The following is a 16,782-nucleotide window of genomic DNA, read 5'->3' as shown; positions in this document are numbered from 1 at the left end:
AAACAATTGTTGGCATTGTGTGGCTGGTGTCAATTTTTCCACACTAGATGTTCAATAATAATGTACACTAGATATGCTACAGCATCAAAAGTACAGCGATATACACACTCAGTATGTGGTGGGGATATGTGAAACCAATATAACACATACTTACATTTCAAACTTCCTTGAAAAAGGCAGTCCAGGTCTGTCAGATTTTTTAGACTTGATACAAAACCAGTAAGCACAGTGTGGAATGACTGATTCATCTATCGAAAGCAGAGGTGCAGGCCCCACGACCTTTCGTCATTTCAATGCTTCAGAGCGGCACAGCCTAGTCAGGAGCCATCAGATAGGTCACATAAAGTATAACTGGATTCATGAAGCGGAGAGTTCTGTGGGGTACGTAAGAAAGCGTGTTACAGAACAGCTACGAGAATGATCGGATGCACTTGCATGGATTTGAGTAGGTAGACTTGGAACTGAAAAATAAATATGCTAACCTTGTTGAAACTGGTTTTCCCTCAAAACCACACAAGAGCACACTTGGTTTCTTTAGATGACGGAATTTCGCTGAGGCAAGTGACTGCCGTAGCGGTTCGTTGCTTTACAGCAGATCAAGAACAGTCCGCCGCAATGATAGGTGAAACGTTCATAATGTGGGGAACAACTCCAACACCAAATACAATGACCCGAAAAAGGCAGGATGAGCAGGGAATCACACAAGTTCGCAAACTCGTCATATGGCAGCCATTACCGCTGACCGGATACGGAACCTTGTGGAACACAAGACAACAGAACGCAGATTGTAAAGGCAATCGTAGAACCTACTGCATGTGTTAAATGCAAGGTATATTTTTCTTTTTGAGACTCCGTAACAAAAACATAACATATATTTGCCATTTCATAAAGGGAATTGACAGGGTATTGTGTGGCCATGTGACACGTTTGAGCCAGTTGTGGGTGTTGCCAGTGGCCCTCATGTTGACGTCATTTTGATGGTCGGCCCGGGTGGATATTCTATATAAACGTATGTTTTCTCGTTTTGACGCTAGGCGTGCTGCACTCGGATGAAGTCGAATGTTTAAAATTCGAGTTTAGAGAAACCGTGGGGTTTTAATGAGTGAATTTTCGCATAGAGAGTTCTTGTTGGGTGCTCTATCGACTGCAAGTACGAAGGAGCTCCCACAACTTCTGGTCAAAGTCCCTTTAAAGTCCCACTTCAATAGTGTCAGAACTTGATGTGCAAGTAATTAACTATGCAACAAGTGAACTCTTGTCATTCTCGCGCAAAAGTAATAACTGGATTCCATTATTCCTCTAACAGCAAGCCATTCATCGCACTAGCTCTGTGTGTAACCTGGGTGTTGTATTATGCTCCAAGTCGCTGTTCACTGAACGCCTCTCCATGGTACATTCTCTTACCTTGTCTACTGACATACCGCAGCAAATCATCCTCTAAGCCAGATGTTTTAAGTTTTTCTTCACCTGCACACTGCTTATGTGGAACTATGTATAACTTACGCATCCCTTGCGTGGAATGGACTTGGCAATACTGATTCCAAACGCATTGAAACAGTTCAGAAGAAATCACTGCACATATTGCATCATTTGTACTTGAGGTGAATCCCTGAACTACACAAGACTGATTATGAACAACTTCTCCTATACTTTGGTCTTATTCAATTTTCGGTTCAACGTGCCACGAGTATCGCATGTTTACATTGTCACACAGACGCTCCACAGTTGCTCAGCAGGTTGAATTTTGCAATTTCATGGTAGACGTTGAGAAGGCACATCACGTTCATTGATACGAACGTGTGTAAGAATGACCCATTATCACATGGCCATGTGCTTGTCAATTTGCTACCTGATATTTGTGACGTCTTTTTTTATTCTCTTTCAACCAGTTGTCTGTCTTCCGTTGCTGTAACTTCAATTGAATCAGTTTTGTCTACTGTAGATATTAACCTCCCATGAACCGCCCCCTTATTTCCTTCAGTTTCTCGCCTGTTATACAAAATTCCCTCACCCAACCAGAATCTTTTCATAGCCTTCAAATGTATATCCCCTTCATGCAATCAAGTAATCTGTGTCCTCCGATTACTGTCTTGCACTGTGCTTGTGTTTTGCTCTTTTGCATTACCTCTGTGCATGCGATAGGCTTCGGTCGACATTTCAGTCATTATCACCGCAATAAACGGTCTTAAAGGGCCACTAAAATTCAAAAGCAACTTCACTTCAAATTATGTTACCCGCTATGTTAATTTTGTACTTGTAATCATAATTCAAAACTTTGATTCCGTTACGGAGCTACAATCGAAATTCTACCAAACTCTTTCTTGCTTCGGCACTAAGCAGTGAACGCCGTTTCAAGTCGTGCATCGGTGTTTTTTTTCCATACTGCACGTGTACGCACAGGTCACGCCAAGGAGCAGTCTCGGTGAAAAACAGTGCGCGTTGCGAAGCGGACTGGCATCGCTGTCCGAAGGATGTGAAGATAAATGTTGTCAGTGGAACATTCGTGAAAACTGTTGTGGGCTACAATTCAGTGAATCGGTACTGAAAAATGTAGCAGTGCGCATCATGCCGCGCATATACAGAACACTACAATCGGACCTGTTCCAAATCCACATGCCCACGATAGGTATGCATGCGCTTCTCCTGCTGTCTCATTGGATGTCGCCAATCTGCCTCCTGGGGCTACCATTCATTGTCGCCAAAGACGGCTCTGTTTTCATTGCATTTTCTTCTAAAAGGTAGCGCTGTGTGAACTAGTTTTGCTTGCATTATGCTAATTGAAACACTGACTTTCATTTGAGAGCAATTTGTTTTTGCATTTTAGTGCCCCTTTAAACTATACTCGGAGCTCCTCTTTACTTTCTGCAGGTATTTACAGCGCCGAGTGATACAGTATGCGAATAAACTACTGATGTTAAAGTGGTGTTTCAGTTATAGAAATGCTTGACAAAAACAAATTTGCGAGAATAAAAATTGTCAAGTACGTCCATCTGTCTTTCTGGAGCTCATATTGTCATGAAGTGCGCCCATCTCTTGCATCCCTGCTAAATATATTGCACAAAAACTCAGTAAGAAAAATATGCAAAATTTCATAGTTTTACAGTACACGCTAATCAGAAAAGTTCTCATGCAAGTTCCCCCACAGCCCCTGAAGTTTTGGCTTTGAAGCCCCGTGTTTACCACTACTATATCCGAAGTATACAGACTCACCTTAAGTTCCTTTTTTTTTTCCTTACCTAATTGTTAGAGACCTACGGTTGCCAAAGAGTAGAAAGCCCATGTGGAAACGTGAAAACGCAGCGTACCCTTGCTCAGAGTGCAACGCAAGTACAATATGTCTTGAATCCTCACCTTGTGGGGCTATGCAGAAAGAAAAGTCAAGAATTAGTGTGAAACAATATTGTCACACAAACCGCAAATGATGATTGGTGTTTTTCTAGAACAAAAGCCATTCAGGCTATAAGGCATAAATGTCTAATGATCATAGTCATAGTGTGTGTATGTGTAGTTGGAAGTCCAGTGGTGGAAATGCAGCTAAGGCCAAAAAGTGCCAAATCAAAGACTAAAGTGTGATTAATGGACTATTGTTTAACATGGCAGAGAATAGATAGACCCCAGACCCCACCCTGATGACACTCATACTTAAAATGGCTGATGTGGTTATAAAATGACTGTAAAAAGGTTTTAAAGCTTTTCTGCAGTGAAAAAATAAAGCAAGTATGGGAAGTATTTATTACTCAAAAGCTTGAGGATTTTATCAGGTGTGGGCCGCAAAATGTTTGCGATATACAGTCATGTCTCATTTATCCGGAGTTCAGATATCCGGAAAACTCGTTAACCGGACTACATTGTCGGGAACGAACCTGCTACCATTGGATTTTGTCTCGGTTACCCGGAATTCGTTATCCGTATTCGGACAGCAAGTACGAAGACCAACGTTCCAGGACCTAGGTCATCCTGATTCGCTTGTCCGGAAAAGTGTGAACATCCTCTGTCCCTGGCATGTGCTATGTTCGCAGTGTTCCGGCAAAATACCAGGAAATTGTACTGGGAGATTCTGTGGGACCTTTTTCTTCAGAGGTCATTCCCTTTAGGTGTGTGCAGGCACAGAGGCTAGGTAGGTAGAGATGTTACACGATAAGCGGAATAGGTGCACTGTATCTACCGGGCGCAAGAAATCAACATCTGAACATGAACGTCCAGGCCGTCTGAAAGCATCGCCTGTCTTTTGGCCTAAACCAAAGACATTTTCAAAAAGACAAAAACATGTGCGCCGGACAAACTTTCGATAACATTTGAACAGCAGGGTGACGCGACGGATATCGTGGCTGTAGCCAAAATTGTTGCACGCGTGTCTACTAATTTTAAGCATCTCACTCCGCATGAATTTTTGAAGTAACGATCTTTTCCTTGTTTTCCATTTCTGGAACTATAAAGAAGTCTCCCAAATTTTTCGGGTTTCCCCGGAATTTTGCTTGGTTCGGTTATCCGGAAATTCGTTATCCGGACGAAAACGGACGACTCCCGGAGCTGTCCGGATAATCGACACATGACTGTATATACATATATTTTTATTTATTTATTTACTCGTTGAGGGGTACAAAGTTTGGGTGAGTTTGTACAGAAAGAGGCCCCAGAGTTAATGCTAGTTCTGGGACCTCGAGTTACTATCATATTTTGTTAGCAGCTCTATATGGTGAATGTACATATGTTAGGTAGGTCAATCCTTCAAGAAAGAATAAACATCAACAATAGATATACAGTGTAATACATATTAACGTACAGTTTATATAGTAGGAATAGTTAAATTATTACATTAGAAATATACTGTATACAGAGTGATATATCCTATATACAGTCAACCCTCGATTTATGAACACCCTCGGTTCCTCGAAAAATCGTTCATGAATCGAGGGTTTCATAAATCGAAAATTCCGTTAAATGAGTACTATCGAGCAAATGGAACAGTATTTCCGAGTTGGTATTGTGTTTATAATGCAATATATTGTGTAATTTTGCTTTCGAAAGGAGATGCCAGCACATTCGCACTCAACTGGTCTCGGATTTCCTCTGGGGTTTTTAACCTATGTTTATTAATCTCCGGGTGACAGCGGACACCTTATTCATGACTTGAGGTCAGGAACACTTCTGTAAAAACACATTTGTTGTTCCGAATTCGAGAGGTTAAGAACCGAGGGTGCAATACCTGGAAAACGTTTTGTCTGTTCATTCATAAGACCACGAATAATCCCTTTGAAGGTTTTTGTTGGCCTCGGAACGACCCGTTCATAAATTGAGGGCAAAAATGCTGGGCAACTCCTAGTTTGTTCCCAGAAATTCCATTCATTATTCGAATATCGAGGTTCATAAAACAAGGGAAAAATGCATGTAAAAAGTTTGGTTCCTCGTGCTAGTGTTCATAAAACGAGGGAATTCATAAATCGAATCGAATGAAATTCTCTCTGTAACGAAAAAATTATGTTGCATGCAATTGTCTCCATAGACACCTATGTAATTTTGCGCTCTCTATGACGAAGCTTTTAAATTTGAAGTATTCCGTTTTAACGAAGTCCAAAGGCAAGGAAAAGCCGCCATTACCTAGCTTCAGAGGCCCCGTATGACTCACGCTTCTCCCTACCACGGCCGACAGAGCTCCCTACATGCTAGCGCAGGGTGTAGAGAGAGAGAGAAACCTTTCCAACGAACGCATTCACACCTTCGAATTGTTTTCCCCGTACTGTCAATTATGTTGGCTTGTAACTTGTTGGTTTAATTTCTGTGAGAAGTGTGCTATTTTGCAGCTCAAAATATGCGAAGTTGGCGACGACGACGAAAATCGCTTATTCTTGCGCCTATTGCGGTGCTTCTGTGCACGCTGGTAGAACGAGAAAGGTATTGCCATGCAGGGGGGACTGAGCTCTACAATTTATCAAAATTTAAAGGCCTACCTAGGTCCGACATCTGTCAGGCATGGAGGTGCCTACCACACGCAACATTTGAAAAAATTCGGTTTTTGAGCGCCCATATCTCAAAAACCCCACCTGTTACAAGCCAACAAGTTACAAGCCAACATAGTTGACAGTGCGGGGAAAAAAATTCGAAGGTGTGAATCCGTTAGTTGGAAAGGTATTGAACGCTGAAAACGCTACGCTTGAAAGTGCACCGGACCTGTGATATTCTTCCGGATTTTTTTTTCTCGGCAACTACGGCAACTAGAGAAAAAATACTTGCTGTTACATTCTCACTCTAAGTCAGGCGACAACATATATTTTTTCAGTAAAAATGCCTGAGGGTGCTTGGACCGCCTTGCCTGAGTTGAAATGGAATCACCCAAATTTATTATCTCGAAATCCCGGGATTGGACCTCGCGAAATCTCGGGATTTCGGGACAGGAAATTATGCCAAAATCCCGGGCTCAGAACCCTACTGGCAACCTACGACCCGCGCGACATCTATAATGCTGATGAAACCGGACTGTTTTTCCAAATGTTGCCAAAGAAGACTTTAGCACATAAAGGTGACCGGTGCCACGGCGGTAAGCAGAGCAAGCTGCGTCTGACCATTCTGTTATGCACAAACATGGATGGGAGTGACAAACGCATCCCGTTAGTCATCGGGAAGAGCGAAAGGCCACGTTCGTTCAAGAAAGCGGCAAGGATACCCGTAAAGTACACCGCTAATGCGAAGGCATGGATGACACGGACAATCTTTGCAGAGTGCTCCATGACTTCAACGCAAACAAGAGAAAAGGTGGCCGGAACGTCTGCTTGCTCTTCGACAATTGCTCTGCACACCATGTGGGCGACTTGCGACTCAGCAATGTGGACCTACGTTTTTTTCCGGCCAACTGCACATCTCTAATTCAACCTTTGCACCAGGGCATCATAACCAGCCTTAAGTGCGCGTACAGACATTGCCTGATCGACAGGCTGCTGCCTAAACTGAGGCTTAACTTTCCGACGAAAGTGGAAGTTTCCCATGCAGTAAAAATGGTGGCGGCGGCATGGCAGTCAACGGCGTCCACGACAATTGGGAACTGCTTTCGGAAGGCAGGGTTTGCTGTTGACGACGCTGCAGCAGTCGAAGATGTGTCGGAGGCACCACCTGCATTTCTTTCTGCTTGGGAGTCCCTGCAAGAACGTGAAGACGCTGTTCCAGCGGGCGGCGGTCTCTCGGACTTCCTTGCCGTGGACGATTGTCTTGTGGCCACTGAGGAGATGAACGATGACGAAATCATCGACTCTTTGTGTGGTGCGCCAGAAAGTGACAGCAATCCGGATGAGGCACCACAGCCAACAGCTGCTGAGGTATTCACAGCTATCGACACCTTGAGACGATATGCCAGTGCACTGGACAACCAAGAGAAGGCTGTGGAAGCCATCTCTGTTTACGAACGCTGTGTGCTGCCGACGCTGCAGAGGACGGTCCAAACGAAACTTACAGACTTCTTTATGTCATCGTGAATGGCATTGGAAGTACGACGATTAAATGTGCAATAAACTCTTATTTTGTAAACATGCAACCCCTGTGTACTTCTGGTGCACTTTTACGACAGTAGCCCAAAATATGCAGGCGCCATTTTCACATGTTCAATGTAACGAATTGCTATACATAACGAAGGAATGCTCGATAACTTACGATTTCGTTACAGAGAGGTTCGACTGTAGCAGTTTCTCTCTAACTGTTATGAATTAGCTACAGTTATGATAAATACTGCGTAAGTCATACTTGTTTGGACAGATTCTGTGCCCCGTTCGGATCATTCACTGAACTGTCTGGAAATATGGTCGCGAACCCTCAACCCCCCCCTCCCCCGACCGAGGATTTTCTCCTTCTCCTCCGCTTCCTTGTGTGCTGAACATCTCACTGTCAATTTCTACATCTTCTTCTAAAATAATGAATTCCAAAGCCGAATTCCTCCATATGAAGGCATCATTGAGTGCTCCCAGTAAACTTTGCATTCACATTCAGAATTCCAAGTTCAAATGTGCAAACCTATGGAAGGAACGTGCATGATCAGTGACTAACATTATTCTCAGTAACAAAGACTATTCAGTCCAGAAGGGGCTAATATATAGGCATGTACCACATTGTTCACACATTTGTGCATATTTTGTACTAATTCTATGTTTTTTGGGATTTCAGGTATCCACTCAGAGGTACAAATATTTTCAGTAATATGTTGTGCTATTAATGAAAAAATAAAGAATTTCAGCCAACCTTGTGTAGTCTTTGCACTTCTAATTAATTTACTTGTGGCTTTACAACAACATAGCGATAACATTTGAATAGCACGTGTCACCATTATGTGTGACATACTTAAATGTTATGAAACAAATTTTTCTTCAATGGGCCAGTCTGCATAAAATAAATATCGCATACAGAACGTGGTGATGCTGCTCTTAGGTTAAAAATGATTATCGATGGGTAGAGCATTTGCCTAGTAACAATAAAAAAGTAGTACAGCATGCTTCGACGAGTTATACATACCAACTGGAGATTGATGGAGTGATACCCCCTTCTGTTCACGTACAGGGATTCATCTGTTGCTGGTGCAATGATTGGCACGTGTGTGCAATCAATTGCACCAATTATGCCAGGGAATCTGTAGCTTTCGTAGAAGCCCTCTTTAATGTCATGAAGGCTTTCGTGGCTGCTGGGAAACTTGATCCATTGTTGTATCACCTGTGGCTGCTGCATTGCTTTTGTCACTTGCCGAATGCAACAGCTAGTGGTGCTCTGTGGCAGCACAATTTCAAATTGGTTGCCAACAGGCATTTGGTAGCTGCCTGATCTGTAGAAGTGCAGCGCTCAGAGCACCTGCAGGAAGAAGCAGAGAGGCAACCTGTAGGTTTTAAGGGTTAGACAGACACTTTTATTATCTCCGCCAGATAAACCACATTATGAAGTGCATTCGATACTGTCACGATACGCAGGATTGTTAGTATAGCCATAAATAAGCATACCTGGAAAAATGTGTTCTAGAGCGTGAACCGCATGGCCCGAAAAGCGTCCGAATTCTTTCCGAACTGAATTCGGGACCAAACTTTTTTCGGTGAACAGAATTCCGTGCCGAATTCGGCCCGATCTGGCCAAGCCAGATTTCTCCTCCGAAATGGGAAGTGACGCCAACCGAAAAAGTAGAAGCATCCAATGGCTATCCAGCCGGAAGGAGAACCATAGCAACGATGACGTCGCAATGTGGTTGACTGTTGCCGTGTATGCGACTTCTACTCCTATGAATACAGGGATTATCTCATTGACCTGGATGGTTGAAAGGCGATGTTTCCCAAGACCAGAAATCTTCAGCCGAAATTCGGGGTGCATTTCGGTAGCATGCGGTGATGCACAGAAAAAAGTTCGGTCCCGATTTCGGTTCGGCCAGTTTTCGGCCAGTTTTTCGTGCCATGCGGTTCACCCTTAAGGATCCAGAACAAATGGGGTTTAGTGAAGTATGTCACTAGAGCATAGGCAGTACTGTGTAATCTGAGTATTTCCATTTTTAGAAGACAGGCTGCACAACAAACATCATACTCAAGAAGGGTATAGACAACTGGGCAAGTTGGTACAATGACTGGATACGAGAGCTCATTCAGGACGGGACGGGACAAGACGGAAAAACGAATAGTTGTACTTTTCGTTTTCCTGTCTTGTCCCGTCCCTTCCTCAATTCGCACCCAAACTGCTAAAATATAACAAACGGAATACGTACCTTTGTCTCGACTGACATAGCATCCACTCGCCTCGACAACGGTGTGAGGTACGGTCGTAAGTCCTCGCAAACAATGTGTGCAAACAATGCAAACAAGCATTCCGCTGTCTTCTAAAGCGTGGTGCACGGTTAGCTGACACTGTGATTTTCCAAGCAAAGAAGCCTTCCACCGTCTTTTTCCTTCATCTTTACCAGAGCAAGCGAACAGGTTTAACGTTTTAACCTGAGGGAAGGACCTCTCGTTACGCAGACGAGCTCGTCAGATCGCTGCGGGAGCCAGAGATTACGCACTTCTCCCGCTAACGAAAAGAGCGTGTCATATGTCACGTGACAGCCGGTCTCAACGATTGCCCCGCCTCTCGTCCTTTCGTTAACCGGGTAGCGATTAAGCCCCCTGGGGTGTTCCTGTGAGCCAGGCGAACAGTAATGAAGGTGCAAACCCAATTCCGATCAGAGGTTGTACTACTGGGAACCACTGGGTTAAAGGGTGCACTAATTAGACATATACACGGTGTCCACGCTAACTGCGAACAGATTTTTTTATAAATCGGGTAATTATTATTTTTAAATGTAATCAACTGTGATATGTTCTATGCAGGGGGGGCTCGCTCTTTGAGGCACCACGCGACCTCCATTAACGATGTCTTAATTTTCAATAATTAGCTTTTCAATTATTAACGATAGCAGAATGGCTCAAATGTGACATTTGTTCACCTTGTTCCCCTGAGGTCATTGCTTTTTTCAGAATCAAAATCGGCCTACTGGGTCAGCTCGAAAAATGTCTATTTTTCCTTTGTCTTGTTGTCGTTGCTTTGGAAGACACACGGATTGCCCTCACTCTTTACTGCAGAGAGGGGCCGAAAGTTGCGCCATTTGGCGGCAGGGAGAAGTATTACAACCTTGAGTGACCAGCATAATATCAGATAATCCCTGGTGGTTCTTTCAATGACCTTGATGCCCTGGGGAAACACGGAGGCTAAGATACGCCCACCCAAACCGGAGTGCCAGGTCATAGATAAAAGCACGTTAAGACCACAGCTACAACTCAGTTATTTCTTCGTTGCTTTGTTTCTTTCTTTTTTCTTTTCGTTTTTGCCGATGCTCGGGTGATATGATGTTCTGTTGTCCGACATGGTTTAGCGGACGACAGCTTGCTTGCTGTTAGTGAATCTGCCACTATCACGGCACGACCGCTAGCAGCCAATTGCAACGACCAGCTAACAGATATGATTATGGCACTGGGGGAGGCCAATGGGAACTTCAGGAGGGCAAGGAATATTTACAGCCGAAATCACCCACATGATCCTGTACCAACCGCAAGTCTGATATGGAAGTATCACAGGCGCCTGCGGGAGACCGGCCAGTTTCACCCGGAGCAGCACAAAGAGTCTCCTGTAAGACACTACGTCGCTCCTGACGTTCTAACCTACGTCACGCAGAATCCCCACGCTAGTGTTCGTGCCGTAGCCTAGGCAAGCGGCATATCAAGAAGCTGTGTATCGAATATCCTGCACGGCAACAGGTTTCAGCCGTTCCACGTCGGTCTGCACCAAGATCTCCAGCCCAGGGACCTGGCCAAAAGACTGGATTTCTGCAACTCACTCCTGAACATGGAGGACAAAGACTAAAACTTCCCACTGAAGATTATGTTCACCGATGAGCAAATTTCTCACATGATGGCCAAGTCAACCCACATAATGCCCACTACTGGGCAGTGGAGAACCCACACTGGTTGAGACAGTGCCACTTCCAGAGAAAGTGGTCCTTCAACATAATGGGTCAGTTGTAGGACCACACTTTTCTTATGGGACCCTGACAGGTCACGAATAAATTACATACATTTGTTTTATTTAAATGTGCACATAATGGCATCGAGCCATGTAATGTTACACATTGTAAACAAGAAGCATCCCAATAAAAACAACTCCAAACATTAGAATGCTTAACAGAACTCCTGAAACGAGAAAATGTGTTAAAAATATCAACATCGTGTGGCATATGGTTGTAAGCAATTTGCAGCCTGGATGATGGTAAAAGCTTCAATTGATTTAGTGGATAAAACAGCGAAACCTATCGGGAACGTCTAGTCGGCACATGAAATGCTAGAGCAGCAAGGAAGTCCCTACAAAATAAGACACCATTAACAACTTTGAACAAAAAGAGAATATCACGTTCGTGTCTGCGGCTAGACAGTGAAGAAATACCAAGCTTGCCCAACAAAGTTTCATAATTATAATAACATGTACGCCCCAAATATCTGTCGTAAACAATGCGGACAACGCGTCCCCGAACATTTTCAATTTTTAACGAATACGTGTTGGGGAGACAGTTCCATACCACCGAAGCAAACTCTAATCCTGAGCGAACAATAGTGCAGAACAGGTATATAAGGCAATCAAAATTTCTAAACTGTCAAGTTATACGAGATATTACTCCAAGTAATTTCATTGCTGCATTTATAGTCAAGCATACATGATCTCTGAATGACAACAAGTAGTCTATATATACACCCAAGCCGCGGATTCCAGACACGCAGCAAATGATGTCGTCCTCAATAACATAATTAAATTGTATAATTTGTAAAAGTTGTTAATTTCGCGGTCTTAATTATTCGCGAATCCAGCGCAGGGCCCGTTCGAGGAATATTTCGCGAGACCTTAAATACGCAATTCCGGGTCTCTTTGTGTCACAACCCGTTTGCGACCAGGGGATTAAACGTGCCTACAAAAAGACACACCAGCGGATTATCGCCTTCTATTTTGACCGCCTCGGCTTCTGTTCCCGAAACTTAATCGCTTTGTGCAACACGTTGCTGTCGTCCAGGAAATATGATCGTACATTAACAAAAGGCAGACCTGGGGGTTGACGCCATTGTTGTGACCTCCTGAACTCCTGTTCCCGAAACTCACTGGCTTGGAGTCCATGGCGTCCTCCGGAATCCTGGAAGCGCCTCGGGTGCTAAGCCGGAATATAGGCGAGTATCCCGCTGACCCTGTGCTAGTCATCCTTGTTACCAACTTCTTACGGTGACGACAGCAACTTCCCGGTCAGTCAGTCAGTCAGTTCCTTCCACGGTGTGCAAGTGCCATGTCTCTGCTGCGGTATTTCAAGTCCGCATCGCCTCAGCCACTGTTGTCTCTCAGCGAGTATGTCCACGGACTGCCGGACGCCGCACTGCTCATAACAACAGGGGGCAGACGTGCGTTTTCTTCTGGCAACGAACAAGTATCCCGGGAGGTTATCGACCAGCAGCATCGAAAGCGTAAGCGTAGATCCTGTAAGAACTACACGCCGGAACTCCGATGCAAGATCGCAAGGTACGCTATTGAAAATGGGAACAAAGCCGCCGTTGCAAAATTCTCATCGGAACTTGGAACACCTGTCAGTGAGAGCACTGTCCGCTCGATAAAGGATTCATTTAAGAAGTGTCAGCAGACCCACAGTGATGCAAGCAGAGAACTTTCTTCACTTCCCCGTAACCCTCGCGGAGCCAAGCCCGTCCTTGGGGAACTCGATGCAGACGTCCAGGCGAACATTCGAGAGCTGAGGACATCTGGTGTCGTTGTTAACGCACAGATTTACATTGCTGCTGCCTTTGGGATCGTCAGGGCTCAGAAACCGTCACTCTTGCCGGAATACGGTGGAACCATCATTCTCGACAAGCCATGTGCGAAGTCCTTCTTGAAGCGCCTGGGATTTGTTCGCAGGAAGGCAACGAAAGCCGCTCGGAAGCTCCCAGCGGACTTTAGCTTGATGAAAGAGAAGTTTCTGGAGGCCATCTCCACCCTTAGGACTGACCTGAGGATTCCTGACGAGCTCGTCATCAATTTCGACCAGACTGGAGTGAAACTAGCGCCAGTGGGCGAGTGGACAATGGAAGAACATGGCGCAAGGCAAGTTGGCGTAGCAGCGTTAGATGACAAAAGAGAAATTACGGTGCTGATGTCAACAACACTCTCCGGTCATCTGCTCCCGCCACAGGTAATCTACGCTGGAAAGACAGACGGGTGTCACCAAAAGTCACATTCCCCGAGAACTGGGACGTTTGGCACTCGGAAAACCATTGGAGCAACAAGGCGACGATGTTGCGCTTCGTAGACAGTGTCCTGGTGCCTTACATTGAGGGCCACCGAGTAGCCAGTGGGAATTCTGACCAAGCAGCACTGTGCATCTTCGATGTTTTCGCGGCGCACAGGACCAAGAGTTTTCTTGAGGAGCTCTCGGACAATAATGTCAAGTGTGCGTTCGTCCCTGCAAGCTGCACAGGTGAACTGCAGCCGAACGATTTCACCGTGAACAAGGTTTTTAAGGCGGCTATGAGGAACCTGTTCACAGGATGGTATGCCGAACAGGTGCGAGTGTCGATGGACAGGCGGTCGGGGGATCTCACGAGGCCTACAAAGGCCTCATCGAGGCCTACAAACAACTTGAAAGCCGCAAGAGTGACATTATTACCGGGTTTACGAAGGCCGGCATCATCGGGAGCATCGTGAATCATGTAGAGTGAATGTAAGAGAGCTATTGAATGCTATAAAGCTGTATATGCGCTAATAAATCACTGACTCCAAAACGAAACTCTTGAGTGCCATCTGCTGTTGGTCGCGAATTTCGAAGCCTTTTTTCCATGACATCGATAAGTATATTTCGCGGGACTTTAAATTCGCAAAAAAATCTTAATCGCGATATTCTCGAAAATTAGTTCCTCACGAAAATTTCTACTTTTACAGTATCTCTCTTTTGGGACAATGCTAAGATTTTCGTCTTAGTGGCATTAATTACAAGATCGCTGTGACAGCACCAAATACCTATACTTATGTTTACGATAAAATAATTACCAACAACACATTGTACAAGTGGGATCAGGCATTGAAGAAAAGGGTACTGGCAAACCCTGAACGGGATCATGCACTGAGTAACCCGGTAGCTTGACGTCAGTCTTCCACTTCACACACCGCCCTGTACAGTATCCTCAACTAGTGGTATACCACTAGTTGAGGATACTGTACAGGGCGGTGTGTGAAGTGGTGGCGGTGTGTGTACATTTGAGTTCAGGGATATCGTATCAGTAGCGCCGTGCGTCAGGAGAGGAGTATACTCCTCTCCTGACGCACGGCGCTTCTGATACGATATCCCTGAACTCAAATGTATTTTACTAAAGGTCAGAAGCTTGTTAAACAAATCACTGGAGTTTGAATGTATGATATTACAATATGATCCAGACATTATATTTATAACAGAAACATGGTTGTACTCTGAAGTTGGTAGTGATGAACTTGCTACCAAGGCTACCAAGGCTACCAAGTACTCAGGAAAGATCGTGGTAGTAGAGGAGGAGGAGTGGGAATTTTTGTCAAAAAAAGACTTTCATTGTGAGCTGATGAGTGATGTCCCCAACATCGAAGCTCTTTTTTCGTAAATTGTCGTTACATAACACAGTCTTGACGTTGGGAGTCTTTTATCGTCCCCCGCAGGCTTTTCCTGTCTTTCTAGAGACTCTTTATGACTATCTTGACCGTCAAAGCCTGATGTCTAGTAACCTCATAATAGCCGGTAACTTTAATATGAGGGCAATGGTTTGGAAGCCATTATCTTCTGGTAGCACTGACATCCTCCTGCTCGACATAATATATGCCTATGATTTAACCCAAATAGTTCAAGAATGCACGAGAGTGTCTGAAACAGCGAGTTCAATATTGGATCTAGTATTCTTGAACTCTAGAACTGTTAATTTGCTCTTGGACTATGAAGTAGTACCTGGTATCTCCGATCACAAAGTGGTCAGCTTTTCCTTAGGTGTTCGCTTGAAGAGACGTGCATGCAGTGGTGAGGTTATCTGTTATTACGACTTCAATAATGCAAATGATAATGATATTTTAGATTACTTGTCTCAGTCATATGACGCAATTTATGCGCTGTCGCTGCATACCTCTGTTGATGAATTGTGGCAGTATTTCAAAAGTACCATATTTCAGTGCATGAACAAGTATGTGCCAATAAAGAAAAAGGACACAGAGACGCAACCCATGGATAACACGTGACGTGATCCACTTAAAAAGAAAAAAATATGCGAAAAAGAAAAGCGCGAAAGAGATTGCGCGATAAAGACGTGGAACGTGCTGATATCAGTGTTCTTGGTGGTTTATTAAAAACGCAGATATCACTTGGCAGACAAATTTTTTTTGTTTCGACACTAAATAATTTCCTGACAACGAACCCGCATAAGTTTTAGAGATACATGTCTGATTGAAAGACTTCCGCTGATGAACTGTATGTAAACGGTGACCTCGTTTCCGACATGAATACCATCATTGCAGAGTTCAGCAATTACTTTTCCACAGTCTTCACAAGAGATACCGGACAGAGTATATCCCATCTGTCGCATTACAATAATGCCCCCCCCCCCCCCCCCCCCATAGCTGATCTCGTAATCACAGAGTCGGGAATCCTTTCCCTCTTGCTTAAAATTGACTCAAAAAAGACGCCCGGTCCGGACCAGGGCGAATGCGTTCCTAAAGAGATATTCCGTTTGGGTTGCAAAATTTCTAATTTTGCTTTTTTCTAAGGTTATACAGGCAGCAGCTATTCCAGGTGACTGGAAAACCGCAAAGGTGCTTGCAGTTTTTAAATCAGGGAATAAATACGAGGTTACGAATTACAGACCGATCTCGCTTACTTGTAATTCTTGTAAATTACTGGAACATTTAATTCTTGTTCATATATCAAATTTCTTGGAAACTTACAATATGATTTCCAAATTTCAGCATGGTTTCCGCAAAGGGCTGTCTACCGTAACCCAACTCGTTGAAGTTATCCATGACCTGTCTAAAGTCTTGAATGACAAAGGGCAATCAGATATAATTTTTATTGATTTTAGGTGAGCGTTCGATACTGTGAGTCACCAGAAATTGCTGTCAAAACTTAGTGCTATACTGAAAAATCCTTCTTTAATCAAACTGAAAGTTACCTAATTGGGAGAAAACAGTTTGTAAGTATAGGCTCTCATGGTTCCAACTGCAGTTGATGTTGGGTCTGGAGTTCCTCAGGAATCCGTCCTGGGTCCGTGATTATTT

General features: G+C 44.2%; 1 long non-coding RNA gene across 1 annotated transcript; it reads right to left on the bottom strand.

The window, feature by feature from the left end:
• Positions 1-345: 345 nt before the first annotated feature.
• LOC135367220 (uncharacterized) lies at positions 346-8,514 on the bottom strand. Its single transcript, XR_010414394.1, has 3 exons — positions 8,491-8,514; positions 3,237-3,360; positions 346-374 (listed from the first exon to the last, which is right to left on the bottom strand). It is a non-coding gene; the product is annotated as an uncharacterized LOC135367220 (long non-coding RNA).
• Between the last annotated feature and the right edge of the window lie 8,268 nt (positions 8,515-16,782).

This window comes from Ornithodoros turicata, chromosome 1, assembly GCF_037126465.1.
Source record: "Ornithodoros turicata isolate Travis chromosome 1, ASM3712646v1, whole genome shotgun sequence".
Classification (NCBI taxonomy): domain Eukaryota; kingdom Metazoa; phylum Arthropoda; class Arachnida; order Ixodida; family Argasidae; genus Ornithodoros; species Ornithodoros turicata.
Note: the sequence above shows the minus strand (reverse complement) of the source record. Positions and strands in the feature narration are given on the sequence as shown.